The following is a 13,166-nucleotide window of genomic DNA, read 5'->3' on the forward strand; positions in this document are numbered from 1 at the left end:
TTTTGACATTTTGTACCAAGAAAATCGAGAGTTTGATAATTGGAAACAAAAATGGGTCAACGTACTATAAAACCCTGGAGCAGAAAATTAATATTTTATATTGCCATACTTTAATTAAAACTAAATAATGGCACTCCTAAATTTTATGTATTTATTACACATTTTGCTATAAATCTGTGATGTAACTGATGCAATAACTAATGTTCTTTTTTCATTACAACTTCTATTTGGTCTTACTAACAATAAAAACAATTCTCATTATTTATTACGCACAATTGTCACTAAACATCACTTAAGATTGTCTTATTTGTCAACTTCCATTATTGTAAGATAACATTATAAACTATTATGGTTATCTAAACACTTAATTGAAAGATAACATTATAAACTCTTATGGTTATCTAAACACTTAATATGATTTAAAAAGTAGTAATTTTCTTTTGCTTATAAAAAATAAGTACAGACTTATGGTGGCATTAAAAAAAACAAAAACAAAAAAAAAATACCATCAATATTGGCGAGATGGATAGACAGAGACGGATCCAGTATTTAAACTTTATGGGTTCAAGTTCAGAATTCTACCATATGACATCTAATTTACTAGGTTCAAAATTTATATTTGCACTTATTTAATTGGAATTTTAATACATATAAGGTCTAAACTGAAGTTACTGGTTCAGACGAACCCGTAACATCTTCATTGGCTCTGCCCCAGTGGATAGAAGTCTCCCTTCTTAATTAAAGGTTTTTGGTTTGAATTCTGAAATGAAAAAAAAAAATCTATTAGGGAGCATTTTTTCATTTAATATTCTTTACTCAACACGAATCCAAATTAGTCGGGGTCCCGATACGGATACTGAACATTCTATGGGAAATATATAATAAATAAAAATAAATAAAATAAAAAAGGAGAATACGCCTATTTGTATATTAAAATAATTCGTAATAAATAAGGAAAAAGTGCATTGGGATGGTGGGTCCTTAATTTTTCTGATGGATCGAATTTTTTAACCAAACCATCCTATTGTTTTCCAATAATACCCTTTCTACGTAATATATATTTTGAATATTTTCTTGAATATTCTTTTCCCCAAAACCAAACCCTAGAACACAAATTACAATTTACTCAAATCCGAAAAACTCATTTGATTCCTCGAGGGAACAATTCAATTTATGACCAACGTCTTCATAAGCCGGAAAATTGCTTCAATTTAAAATAAAAAAAGGTCCGTAATTTGATCCCTATTTTCGATTTTTTTAATCCCTAATTGTCCTATCATTTACTTCAAATTTTGTTTAAATTTGTTTGTATGTTGTGATCATTTCTTGAAATTCATTTGTTGTGTTTTATTTTTCCTTTTCAGATTTTTTTGTTTTTTTCAGAAGTTTCTTTTTTCAGTTGTATATGTATATTCTGCTCAGTGCCTAAGCTAGTTTTCTATTTAAAATTTTATTTTACTGATCAAAACAATATATTTTGTTATAATTTTTATGAATGTTATTTAGGTACTTCAACATTTATGGAATTGGTGGTTTTTTGAATTTTTTAAGCTTGCAATATTTTAAAGATTCCTTTTTTGTTTGTTAAAGATCCTTTTTTCTGTGTGTGCGTGATCATCTATTCAGACCCTGAATCAATAAACTATTACTACCATCTAAATAAGTACTTGTTAATTTTCTATGTCTTTTAATGTAAATCTTAAAATTTACTGATGATAATATGCTGTTGGTTTTTAATATAATATCTCTGTAGATTTAATCCAAGGCATAATATCAAACTACCAGTTTTGATTTGAAGTTTTGATTCTCATTATGGTTCTGTACTAGCAACTAATATGTTGTAGTTATAATGTGGTTTTGTAATAATAAGGTTTTGGGGTTTGAGCTGAGTTATACAAAACATGAGATTTGAAAGGGGAAGCAAAGTGGAGGTAATAAACACGAAGAAGTCACCTGTGCATTGTGGCGTCGTGCAGAGATTCTCTCTGGTAATAGGCATACATACAGAGATTCCTAAACATGTGAATCAGTTTGCCAACTCCAGAGTTTAACTATTCTCACTTTTATCGCTTAACATATCACACGACATTTACTAGCTGTCACGATCCGAAATTCTCATATTCAGGACCGTGATGACGCCTAACATTTTATTTGTTAGGCAAGCCAACGTTAGAATAATTTTAACCATTTTTAAACAAATTAAATTAAACTGAAGTTCATTATTGAAATAAAGTACGGAAGACCATAACAAACGAACCATCCAAATACATCCCCAAATCTGGTGTCACAAGTGCACGAGCTACTAGAATAATTAAAATAAAGGTCTGAATTAAATTCAAGCTGTTTGAAAGATAATACACAGCTAAGATAAGATAGAAAGGAACTTCAGAACTGCGGACGATGTGCAGTTATACCTCAAGTCTCCTCTGGATAGCTGAATCCGAGCTAGTCAATGTTACGCCGCTGGGACCAACTCCAAAATCTGCACAAGAAGTGCAGAGTGTAGTATGAGTACAACCGACCTCATGTACTCTGTAAGTGCCGAGCCTAACCTCGACGAAATAGTGACGAGGCTATGGCAAGTCGCTTACATTAACTTCTACACAATAATAGTAATAATAACAGGGAGAGAAGTGAGACAGGTAAATCATATCAATAACTGAAATCATTTCAGCAGTCACCATCAATTAATTTTTTTCTCATTCTGTTGCGGCGTGCAACTCGTTCCAACAATATAATACTTCAATAAATTTCTGTTGCGGCGTGCAACCTACTCCAACAATATAAACTTAAAATATAATATGTTGCGGCGTACAACCCGATCCCCCAATAATATTCATTTTCATCTATGTTGCGGCGTGCAACCCGCTCCAACAATATAAATTAACAACTCTTAAATGTAATAAAAATACTCCAATAAATACCATATTCAATAAGAAATTATTAGGCAACAAGGCATACAATGATTATAATTTATTCAGGATACAAGTAATGACAAGTAGCAATTAATTGTGGAAAATCAAGGAGAAGATAGGCAATTTTATATTTAATATGCTAAATGTCAAGTAACAATTAAGACACATAAATCAAATAAGCATGTAACAATTATTGCATGAATTCAAGAATTAATATTTGACAAGGAATATGAGAGAACAATTAATATAATAATTAACTCATGATAAAGAAAATAGTTTATGATTTCTATATAAATATGCAAACAATCAATTTCACGAAGTATAGGCACTCGTCACCTTGCCTATACATCGTTACACATGAAATTCACGTAACAATAATTCAAGGGTTCTATTCCCTCAAGTCAAGGTTAACCACGACACTTACCTCGCTTCGCAATCAAATTCAAGATTCCAATAAATCTTTGCCTCGCGAATTTATATCCAAAAGCTTCAAATCTAGTCATAAACAATTCAATATACTCAACACAAATCGTAGGAATTAATTTTAAATGAATTTACAATTTTTTCGGATTAAAATCCGAAATTCATTTTAAATATTAACATTAGGACCCACGTCTCGAATCCCGAAAAAACTCACTAAATTCGAACACCTGTTCCGATACGAGTTCAACCATACAAAAATTATCGAATTTCGACATCGGATTGACCTTCAAATCTTCATTTGACATCTTTTGAAGATTTTATAAAAATCTGATTTTTCTTCCATAAATTCACGGATTCATGATGTAAATGAGTATGAAATCATGAAATATAATCAATATAGGATAAGGAACAGTTACCCCAATATTTTTCCGTAAAAATCACCCAAAAATCGCTTTACCCGAGCTCAAAATCGTGAATAATGAAAAATGGAGCGAAATCCCATTTCCAGAACTTAAGTTCTGTTATCCAATCATTTACCCTATGCGATCGCGGCCAAACTCCCGCGATTGAGAAGCACAAAATTTTTCTAGCATTTTTTTACTCATCGCGATCGTGGCCAATTACCCGCTATCGCATAGCACACTGCTGTAGCCAAAAACCAACAGTTAAAAATGGCCTAGAAATGGTCTGAAACCACCCTGAAACTCACCCGAGCCCCTCGGGAACCCGTCTGATACACCAACAAGTCTCAAAACATATTATGGACCTACTCTAGGTCTCAAATAACCATTAACAATGGCGAAATTACAAATCGCGCGTCGATTCGGACTTATGAGTTTATGAAATTTTCAATTCTATAACTCGCGCCGAAATATGCCAAATCAATTTGGAATGAACTCAAATTTTGCATGCAAGTCATAAATGACATAATAGAGCTGTTCCAATTTTCAGAATCAAATTACGACACCGATATCAATAAAGTCAACTCCCGGTCAAACTTTCCAAAAATCTTTTATTATCCAACTTTCGCCAAAATGTGCCGAATTGTCCTACGGACTTCCAAATTCAAATCCGAACATGAACCTAAGTCCGAAATCATCATACGAAACTATTGGAATCATCAAAATTTTATTTCGGGGTCGTTTGCTCAAAAGTCAAATCTCCAGTCAAACTTTAGAAATTCAAACTTTATAAAATCAAACCTTTTATTATTTGTTTTTCAAAAACTAACGGAAAACATGCCTACATACCTCGGAATAACATCAAATTTTGTACATAAGTCATAAATATTGTTACGAAACTGATCGAACTCTCGAAATCTAAATCGGGACCAGGTATCAACAAAAAACCAATTATGACCAAATTTAAGAATTCTTAAGCCTTTAAATTTCTAGTTTCCGTTAAATGCCGATAATTTGAGTTAGGGACCTTCGAATTCGATTTCGGGCATACACCCAAGTCCCAAATTACGATACGGATCTACCGGAACTGTTAAAATACTTATCCGGGTCCGTTGGCTCAAAACGTTGACCGAAGTCAACTTAGTTGAGTTTTAAAACTCTATTTCACATTTTAATTAATTTTTCATATAAAAACATTCCGAAAAAATTTACGGACTGCGCACGCAAGTCGAGAAATACTGAATAGTGCTTTTCGAGTTCTCAGAACAAAGAAATGAATATTTAAAATTAAAGATGACATATTGGGTCATCACATTCTCCACCTTTAAAACAAGCGTTCGTCCTCGAACGGAATTAGAAAATTACCTGAGTTGGTGAATAGGTGTGGATATCTACTCTGCATGTCCGACTCGGACTCCCAGGTAGCTTCCTCAATCGGCTGACTTCTCCATTGCACCCGAACTGAAGGATAATTCTTAGATCTCAATTATCGAACTAGCCGGGCTAGAATAGCTACCGGCTCCACCTCATAAGTCAAATCCTTGTCCAATTGGACTGAGCTGAAGTCTAACACATGGGACGGATCACCGTGATATTTCCGAAGCATGGACACATGAAACACCGGATGAATTGCTGATAAACTAGGTGGTAATGCAAGCCTGTAAGCTACTTCACCCACCCTTTCAAGAATTTCAAAGGGTCCTATATACCTAGGGCTCAACTTGCCCTTCTTTCCGAATCTCATTACACCCTTCATGGGTGAAACCCGGAGCAATACTCTTTCTTCAACCATGAATGCAACATCACGAACTTTACGGTCGGCATAACTCTTTTACCTAAACTGAGCTGTGAAAAGTCGATCCTGAATAATCTTGACCTTATTCAAGGTATCCTACACCAAATCGGTACCCAACAACCGAGCCTCTCCCGGTTCAAACCATCTAACTGCTGAACGACACCGTCTCCCGTATAATACTTCATATGGAGCCATCTGAATGCTCGACTGATAGTTGTTATTATAGGCAAACGCCGCAAGTGGCAAGAACTGATCCCAAGAAACTCCAAAATCTATAACACAAGCGCGAAGCATATCTTCCAATATCTGAATAGTGCGCTCTGACTGTCCGTCTGTCTATGGATGAAATGTTGTACTCAACTCAACCCGCGTGCCTAACTCACGTTGTACAGCCCTCCAGAAATGCGAGGTGAACTGTATACCTCGATCAGAAATGATAGACACGGACACACCATGAAGGCGGACAATCTCGCGGATGTAAATCTCAGGTAACCGCTCTAAAGAATAGGTAATTGCCATTGGGATGAAATGTGCTAACTTGGTCAACCTGTCCATAATGACCCATACTACGTCAAACTTTCTCTGAGTTCATGGGAGTCCAACAACAAAACCCATAGTGATACGCTCCCACTTTCACTCAGAAATTTCTAACTTCTGAAGCAAACCACCAGGTCTCTGATGCTCGTACTTAACTTGCTGACAATTCTGACACCGAGCTACATATGCAACTATATCCTTTTTCATTCTCCTCTACCAATAATGTTGTCTCAAATCTTGATACATTTTGGCGGCACCCGGATGATTAGAATACCGGGAACTATGGGCCTCTTCAAGAATTAATACACGAAGCTCATCCACATTAGGAACACAAATGCGACCCTGCATCCGCAGAACTCCATCATCTCCCACATCAACCTGCTTGGCACCACCGTGCCGCACCGTGTCCTTAAGGACAAGCAAATGAGGATCACCATATTGTCGCTCTCTGATGCGCTCATATAAAGAAGACCGAGTGACTGTGCAGGCTAGAACCCGACTGGGTTCTGAAACATCTAACCTCACTAATTGATTGGCCAAAGTCTAAACATTTGTAGCTAACGGCCTCTCACCAACCAGAATATATGCAAGGCTGCCCATACTCACAGCCTTTCTACTTAAAGCATCGGCCACCACATTGGCCTTTCCGGGGTGATACGAAATGGTGATATCATAGTCCTTCAACAACTCCAACCATCTTCTCTGCCTCAAATCGAGATCTTTTTGTTTGAACAGATACTGTAGACTACGATGATCAGTAAATACCTCACACCAGAGACCGTAAAGGTAATGCCTCAAAATCTTCAGCGCATGAACAATGGCTGCCAATTCTAAGTCATGAACAGGGTAATTCTTCTCGTGAATTTTCAACTATCGCGACGCATATGCAATCACCCTGCCTACAGATATCTTCTGGTTACTTTAATATTCACCGAACGTTTTCTCACACTCATTGTTTTACATAACAACGATACCAATGTATCGTATTTCATTGTAAGTGAAAACTTAACATGACACTGTGGAGAACAACTATAGTATACTGAGTTATTCTCCACCACAACCTCACCCCCAATATAATGAAACCCTAATTCTTCGCTCTTCAGACATTATGACAAAATGCAAAATAACTTAACGAACAAATATTTAACGAACAAATATTTCACAAGACTTGAAGGATTCTGAATGGATTTTTACAAAATCCTGAAACTCTTTGAATAGGGAAAAAACCAGTCTGGGGGGTACAATGATTTGAGGTATAACGCCTTATATATGGGCGCTATACCCAGTTGAATTATTGGTGTATCATTTAAGCCCAGAACAATTATTTGTGGGCCCAATACTTAAGTATCGCCTTAAATATGGGCGTTATACCCAGTTGAATTATTGTTGTGCCTTTTAAGCACAGAAGGATTATTTGTGGGCCCAATACTTAATTATAGCGCAGTATTGAACCGCGCTATACCTTAACGGACAAATGTGACGTTAAGGTATAGCGCGGTGAAATACTGTGCTATATATATTATGGTACCCAGTTTTTTTTCACATATTATGGTTCTTTGAGTCCAAAAGAACCACACTTTGGTTCCGGACGGCTTCAACGGCATCGTTTTCTAGTCCATGTGGCTCTTTATATCAAGTGAATAAAATACACATGGAGGCTCCTTATTTAGTAGGTAAAAACACTTACCATTAAAACTTGTAAACTTGTGATATAAGGGGTTGTAGATTAGTTATGTTGGGATTAATCATGTTGAGATAAGTTATCTGGTATAATTTTTTTATTGACTGTTTGATATGTTGTATTAATCATGAGATTATTAATTTTACTGTTTTATCATGGGATAACTCATCCTAGATTGCTATTTCACCCTTTGGCAGATATAAGTTATTCTGTTACTTATTTTTATCCTAGAATAACTTATCCCAGAATTAGTAACCAAATAAGGGATAAGGCGGTACTAAATTTTTATCTCAAAATTATTTTTGCTTATCCATCATAACAAACGACCCCTAAGTGATTCGTTTGATTCACATGTTAGCTACGGTATTATAATGTAGAAATTATTTATCAATAAATAATATTTTAGGGAAATGTGGAAAATGTTAATAAGGTAGAAAACGTTATATAGTGATTAATAATTAAGATATTAGTCGAGATTACTTATATTAAGTGCATTTTAACTTAACATGAGTATTATTTAATAACACCAACATAAGACTGGGGGAACTACTTTTTCTCATGCGGCCAATCAAACACCGAAAAAATTATGTAGGGATTACTTTTCTAATCCCCAAACATGATAGTGTTATGTTGTGCAGATGTTATAACAACAACCCAATATAATTTCACTAGTGTGGTTTGGGGAGAGTAAAGTGTACGCAGATCTTACCCCTATCACGGAGGGGTAGAGAGGCTGTTTCCGGAAGACCCTTAGCTCAAGAAAATGAAAAGAGACAATAGATCTGTAACAACAACAAAAACCAGAAAAAATAATAATATCAGCAACGTAAGATATAACAAATAAATGGAAGGGCAATAACACAATAACACAACATAAGTCACTAGCAGTCCTAGACAAAATACTATGAAACTATCTGGTACAAAGAGGAAAAACGGGCTCGACTGCCCCATAACCTACAACTCTAATGCTCGACCTCCACACCATCTTATCAAGAGTCATGGCCTTGGAAATCTGAAGCCACGCCATGTCTTGATTGATCATCTCGCCCCAATATTTCTTAGGCCGCCCTCTACCTCTTCTCATACCTGTCAAAGCCGACCGCTCACACTTCCTAACCAGGGCATCTAGGCTTCTCCCCCGCACGTGCCCGAACTATCTAAGCCTTGCTTCCCGCATCTTGTCGTCCATAGGAGTCATGCCCACCCTCTCCTGAATATTTTCATTCATAATCTTATCCAGCCTAGTGTGCCCGCACATCCATCTCAACATCCTCATTTATGCTACTTTCATCATCTGGGTATGTAAAATCTTGACTGGCCAACCCTCAGCCTCATACAATATAGTCGGTCTAACCACCGCTCTATAAAACTTACCTTTAGATTTCGGTGGCACATTCTTGTCACACGTGACTTCAGACGCTAACCTCCATTTCATCCACTCCATCCCAATATGGTGCGTGACATCCTCGTCGATCTCCCCATCCCCCTGGATAATTGACCCTAGGTACTTGAAACTTTCTCTCTTGGGGATGACTTGTGAATCAAGCATTACTTTCACGTCCGCTTCCCCAGTCACGTCGCTGAACTTACACTCCAGATATTCCGTCTTAGTCCTACTCAACTTGAAACCTTTAGACTCCAGGGCCTGCCTCCATACCTCCAGTCTCTCATTAACGTTGCCTCGCGTCTCATCAATCAGAACTATATCATCCGCGAACAACATACACCATGGCACCTCCCCTTGAATATGGTGTGTTAGTGCATCCATCGCCGGGGCAAATAAGAACGGGGTTGTGCAAATGTTATGTTGAAATTATTTTCTTCAATGCTTCCAACCAATAGAACAACAGAAAAAAGAAAGATAATTGTGCTTTTAAAACAAATTTCTAATATATCTTAATCGTGTGAAACTTGCTCTTTTTATACTGAAATAAGGTGTTACACCAAAACATGAAAACCAAATTAAAATTTGACGATGACTGAAGAGCCAGAATCTCAAGATTTTCTAAGAAAAGAATACGTTTTAGAGATAACAGTTACATATCTCCAAAGTAAAGAAATTCAACATGAAAAATAAGCAGATTTACCAAGCAAACAAAATAACTTCTTTCATTTTATTTTTTTTTTGGCAGTTAGCTAAGTTTGTGCATACTTTGTTAATTTTTTCCCTTCACATTAAACCTTTTATTTCTGTAATGGCAAATTAGAGCTTATATCATGCAAATCAATTTCATAATATGTTGTTGAATCCTAAACTTAGTTTACCTTAGAAATTGACAAATTTGAGTTTAGTTTAGTTCATGATTATACGGTGTCCCAAATGGTACATGGAAGGGATGACGACGACGACGACGACGACAACAACAACAACAAGAAGAAGAAGAAGAAGCCACGGGAAATCCCACAAGTGGGGTCTGGGGAAGTGCATGGAAGGGATGGTCTCCACTTATTTGAGCCACCAATAAGTATTCATTCAATCAGTATTTCTCCAAACAAGTATATTCAGAAGAAACAGGATAACTTCTGTATTATGTTTGTGAAAATCTGCACACTGAAACCAATCAACCTGGTTTGGATAAAATAGCTCAGCATTTCAAGTGATGATAATTCCTGGTTATGAGATTTGTAATCATTGGCAACTGATACATGTGGTTTCTGTAGGTCCAGTTTCCTTCCTTGTTCTACTAAATGGCTGACAGCTGCTTTAGGAGTCCATTATTATATGCAAGAACCACAATGCGAATATCAAAGCTCTAGTGCCTCTTCATCTAGTCTGAGATTAAAGCAGTACAGGAGACAACATCTCTTTCTGGCAGGCCTTCAAGAACACATCGAGCGTCGATTCTAAAGGACTCTTGACCACAAAACACAGTGGATTTGTCTCCCAAAGTGAAACCTAACTGCACCACTACATGATGTAAACACCATTGCAACACTCATTTAGCTCAGTACCTCAGGTTATGATCTACTGAAAGGACCAAAAATGAAAGCTTTCAAGAGTGAACCCAATAGATTACCATACTTTTTTAACATTAAGTGGTCCACTAAATTATCGACTGAATGATTCGAAAGAAGTAAGAATTTCTCAAACATGATCCTTTAGCTGAGAAATGCTTAACTTATATAGGTCACTAATATACTTCAACTTATGTTCATTGAAGGGAAATCAAAATCAAGTTCTTCCTATTATCTCATAACAAGTTCATCAAATTGTAAGTGCTAGTCTCGCTCTCTCCCTCATTGCCAATTTGTCACCAGTTTTTAAAATAAATGGTGAAGACAACAGGAGACAGTTCCTACATATTCACACTTTCTTTTTCTTTAGACAACCAACACAAGAGAGCTCATGCTTATCAGTATTAACTTGTTAAAGTATATAGTTGCCTTTTCAGCTAGATGCTATAAAATAAAGTTTCAACTAAATTAACCAGTTTCTCAACTTAATTAACATGACTCTAAGGTGCAAGAGTTTGTCTCTCTTGCAATGCAGAACTGCTATGAAGATATATATGGGTAAACGGTAAGTACTTTCCACAGAAATAAAAGCATCTCAACAAAAGGGACGAGAACTTCAGTAGTTCAGTGACATGCCCTCTCTGAGAATACCCGGAAATGAGACCAGTTACTTTCCCATTGAAGGCTAGAATCAAAGGCCTACTTAAACTAATGAAGATACTAAAACTAAAAAAAGGAAGTTGACTAATAAAGCATGGCAATATTTTAGATTGATGATTGTAATACTCGTAGAAAACAACTAAGAAATGGGTAAAAAGCTCTATGTTAGAACATATTGCTAGATATCCCGATAAAGCCAAGGAACTTGGAAAATGAGGGTGTCCTGGAGGTGATAATAGAAGCCAACAAAATTATTTTGATCAAGATGTTTCACGTAGAGAATTTGCTCATGCCATCATTTTGAAGGAATATCTACTGTCCATTATTTATCCTATAGGGTTTAGGAAGTTCGTTGTTCAAAATGATTTCAAGGAATACAATCAAGAATGACATTATGAAGATTTTGACAATTAGAATAAAAAGTGTCTAAGTTATTGAAAACTATCACTAGCATAATTGCTATAACAACTGATATATGGACTTCAGATAACAACAAAAAGTGTTTGTGACTATTATCAGAAAATTCATGGAGACTGCAGAGCCATATTTTGAGATTCGTATATGTTCCTACTCCACATGAAAGAGATACTTCATGTAATGCACTACTTAATTGCTTGAGTGGATTCTTAAACGCAGAATATCTTATAACTGATTATTCTAGCACAACAAAGGCTATGATAAAAACTTTATTGGATGAGAAACTTAGTAAAGGTAATTTGTTGTTGATGGGTCGATTGTTTCATGTGTATTGTGTTTGCACGTATTTTGAAATTGATTGCACAACGAGGGCTTAAGGTAATAGGAGATAGTATTAGCAACGTACATGAATACTAGATAAAATCACCAGCTATGTTGCTTGGACTCTCCAAAATGTGCATGCCGGATCCTCCAAAAGTAGTGCATTTTTGGAGGATCCGATATGAGTGTGGCAGCATTTTTGGAGAGTCCGCGCAACATAGGTCACCAGGCATAATTGAAAGGTTTGAAGGAGCCACATGTTTTGCTACACAATTCTTGTAACAAAAGTTTTACTTCCTTGTTTCAATTTAAGTATCTTACTTATTTTTTAGCATATTTCATTTCAATTTAAGTATCTTACTTTTTTTTTAGTATGTTTCAAAAAGAATGCCTCTTTTCAAATTTTTAGCTCTCCAATTCCAGTATTTTACATGGCATGTTTAAGACCACACGATTCAAAAGTATTCCTTATTTTCTCAAACTTCATACTTAGTCAAACTAAGACAGTTAAATTGAAACAGAGGGGTTATATGATTGCCCTAGTCAGCATATTAGTGTTGAGAACAACCATAGATTCAGAAGTTGAGTCTAACTAATGGGCAATAGAGTGAATTCGAAGATGTTTGTGACAAGTTGAAGCTCTTTTACCATATCATTGAACAATTTTCAGAAGTTAACCATCCAATTTCAAGTCAATACTTTTCAAAGTTTGTGGAGTTACGCTAGAATTAGATGCATGGGTAAAAAGCTTTAATCCTTTTATTAGTGCTATGGCATCGGCAATGTTAAAAATTGTTGATTGATTAGAGATTTCCTAGCTTAATTGTAGGAGTAAATTGATACTAGAATATTTTCCTTCATTATAATTGATTGTATTTGATGTGTAATTGATAGTCATTCCTTATTTAGTCGTAGGACTCATTGTATAAGTATCTATTCTCATGGGATGTAAAAATATACACATAAATACATAAGCCTTTCTTCTTGCTAGAAATCCACAAAAAAATCAAAGGAAAAATGCATAAATACCCCCTAACCTATGACCGAAGTTCCAACTACAC

General features: G+C 35.7%; 1 long non-coding RNA gene across 1 annotated transcript; it reads left to right on the forward strand.

The window, feature by feature from the left end:
- Nucleotides 1-1,032: 1,032 nt before the first annotated feature.
- Nucleotides 1,033-10,840, forward strand: LOC107770555 (uncharacterized). Its single transcript, XR_001644637.2, has 2 exons — nucleotides 1,033-1,226; nucleotides 10,050-10,840. It is a non-coding gene; the product is annotated as an uncharacterized LOC107770555 (long non-coding RNA).
- Nucleotides 10,841-13,166: the final 2,326 nt, after the last annotated feature.

This window comes from Nicotiana tabacum, chromosome 13 (genome assembly GCF_000715075.1).
Source record: "Nicotiana tabacum cultivar K326 chromosome 13, ASM71507v2, whole genome shotgun sequence".
Taxonomy (NCBI): Eukaryota; Viridiplantae; Streptophyta; class Magnoliopsida; order Solanales; family Solanaceae; genus Nicotiana; species Nicotiana tabacum.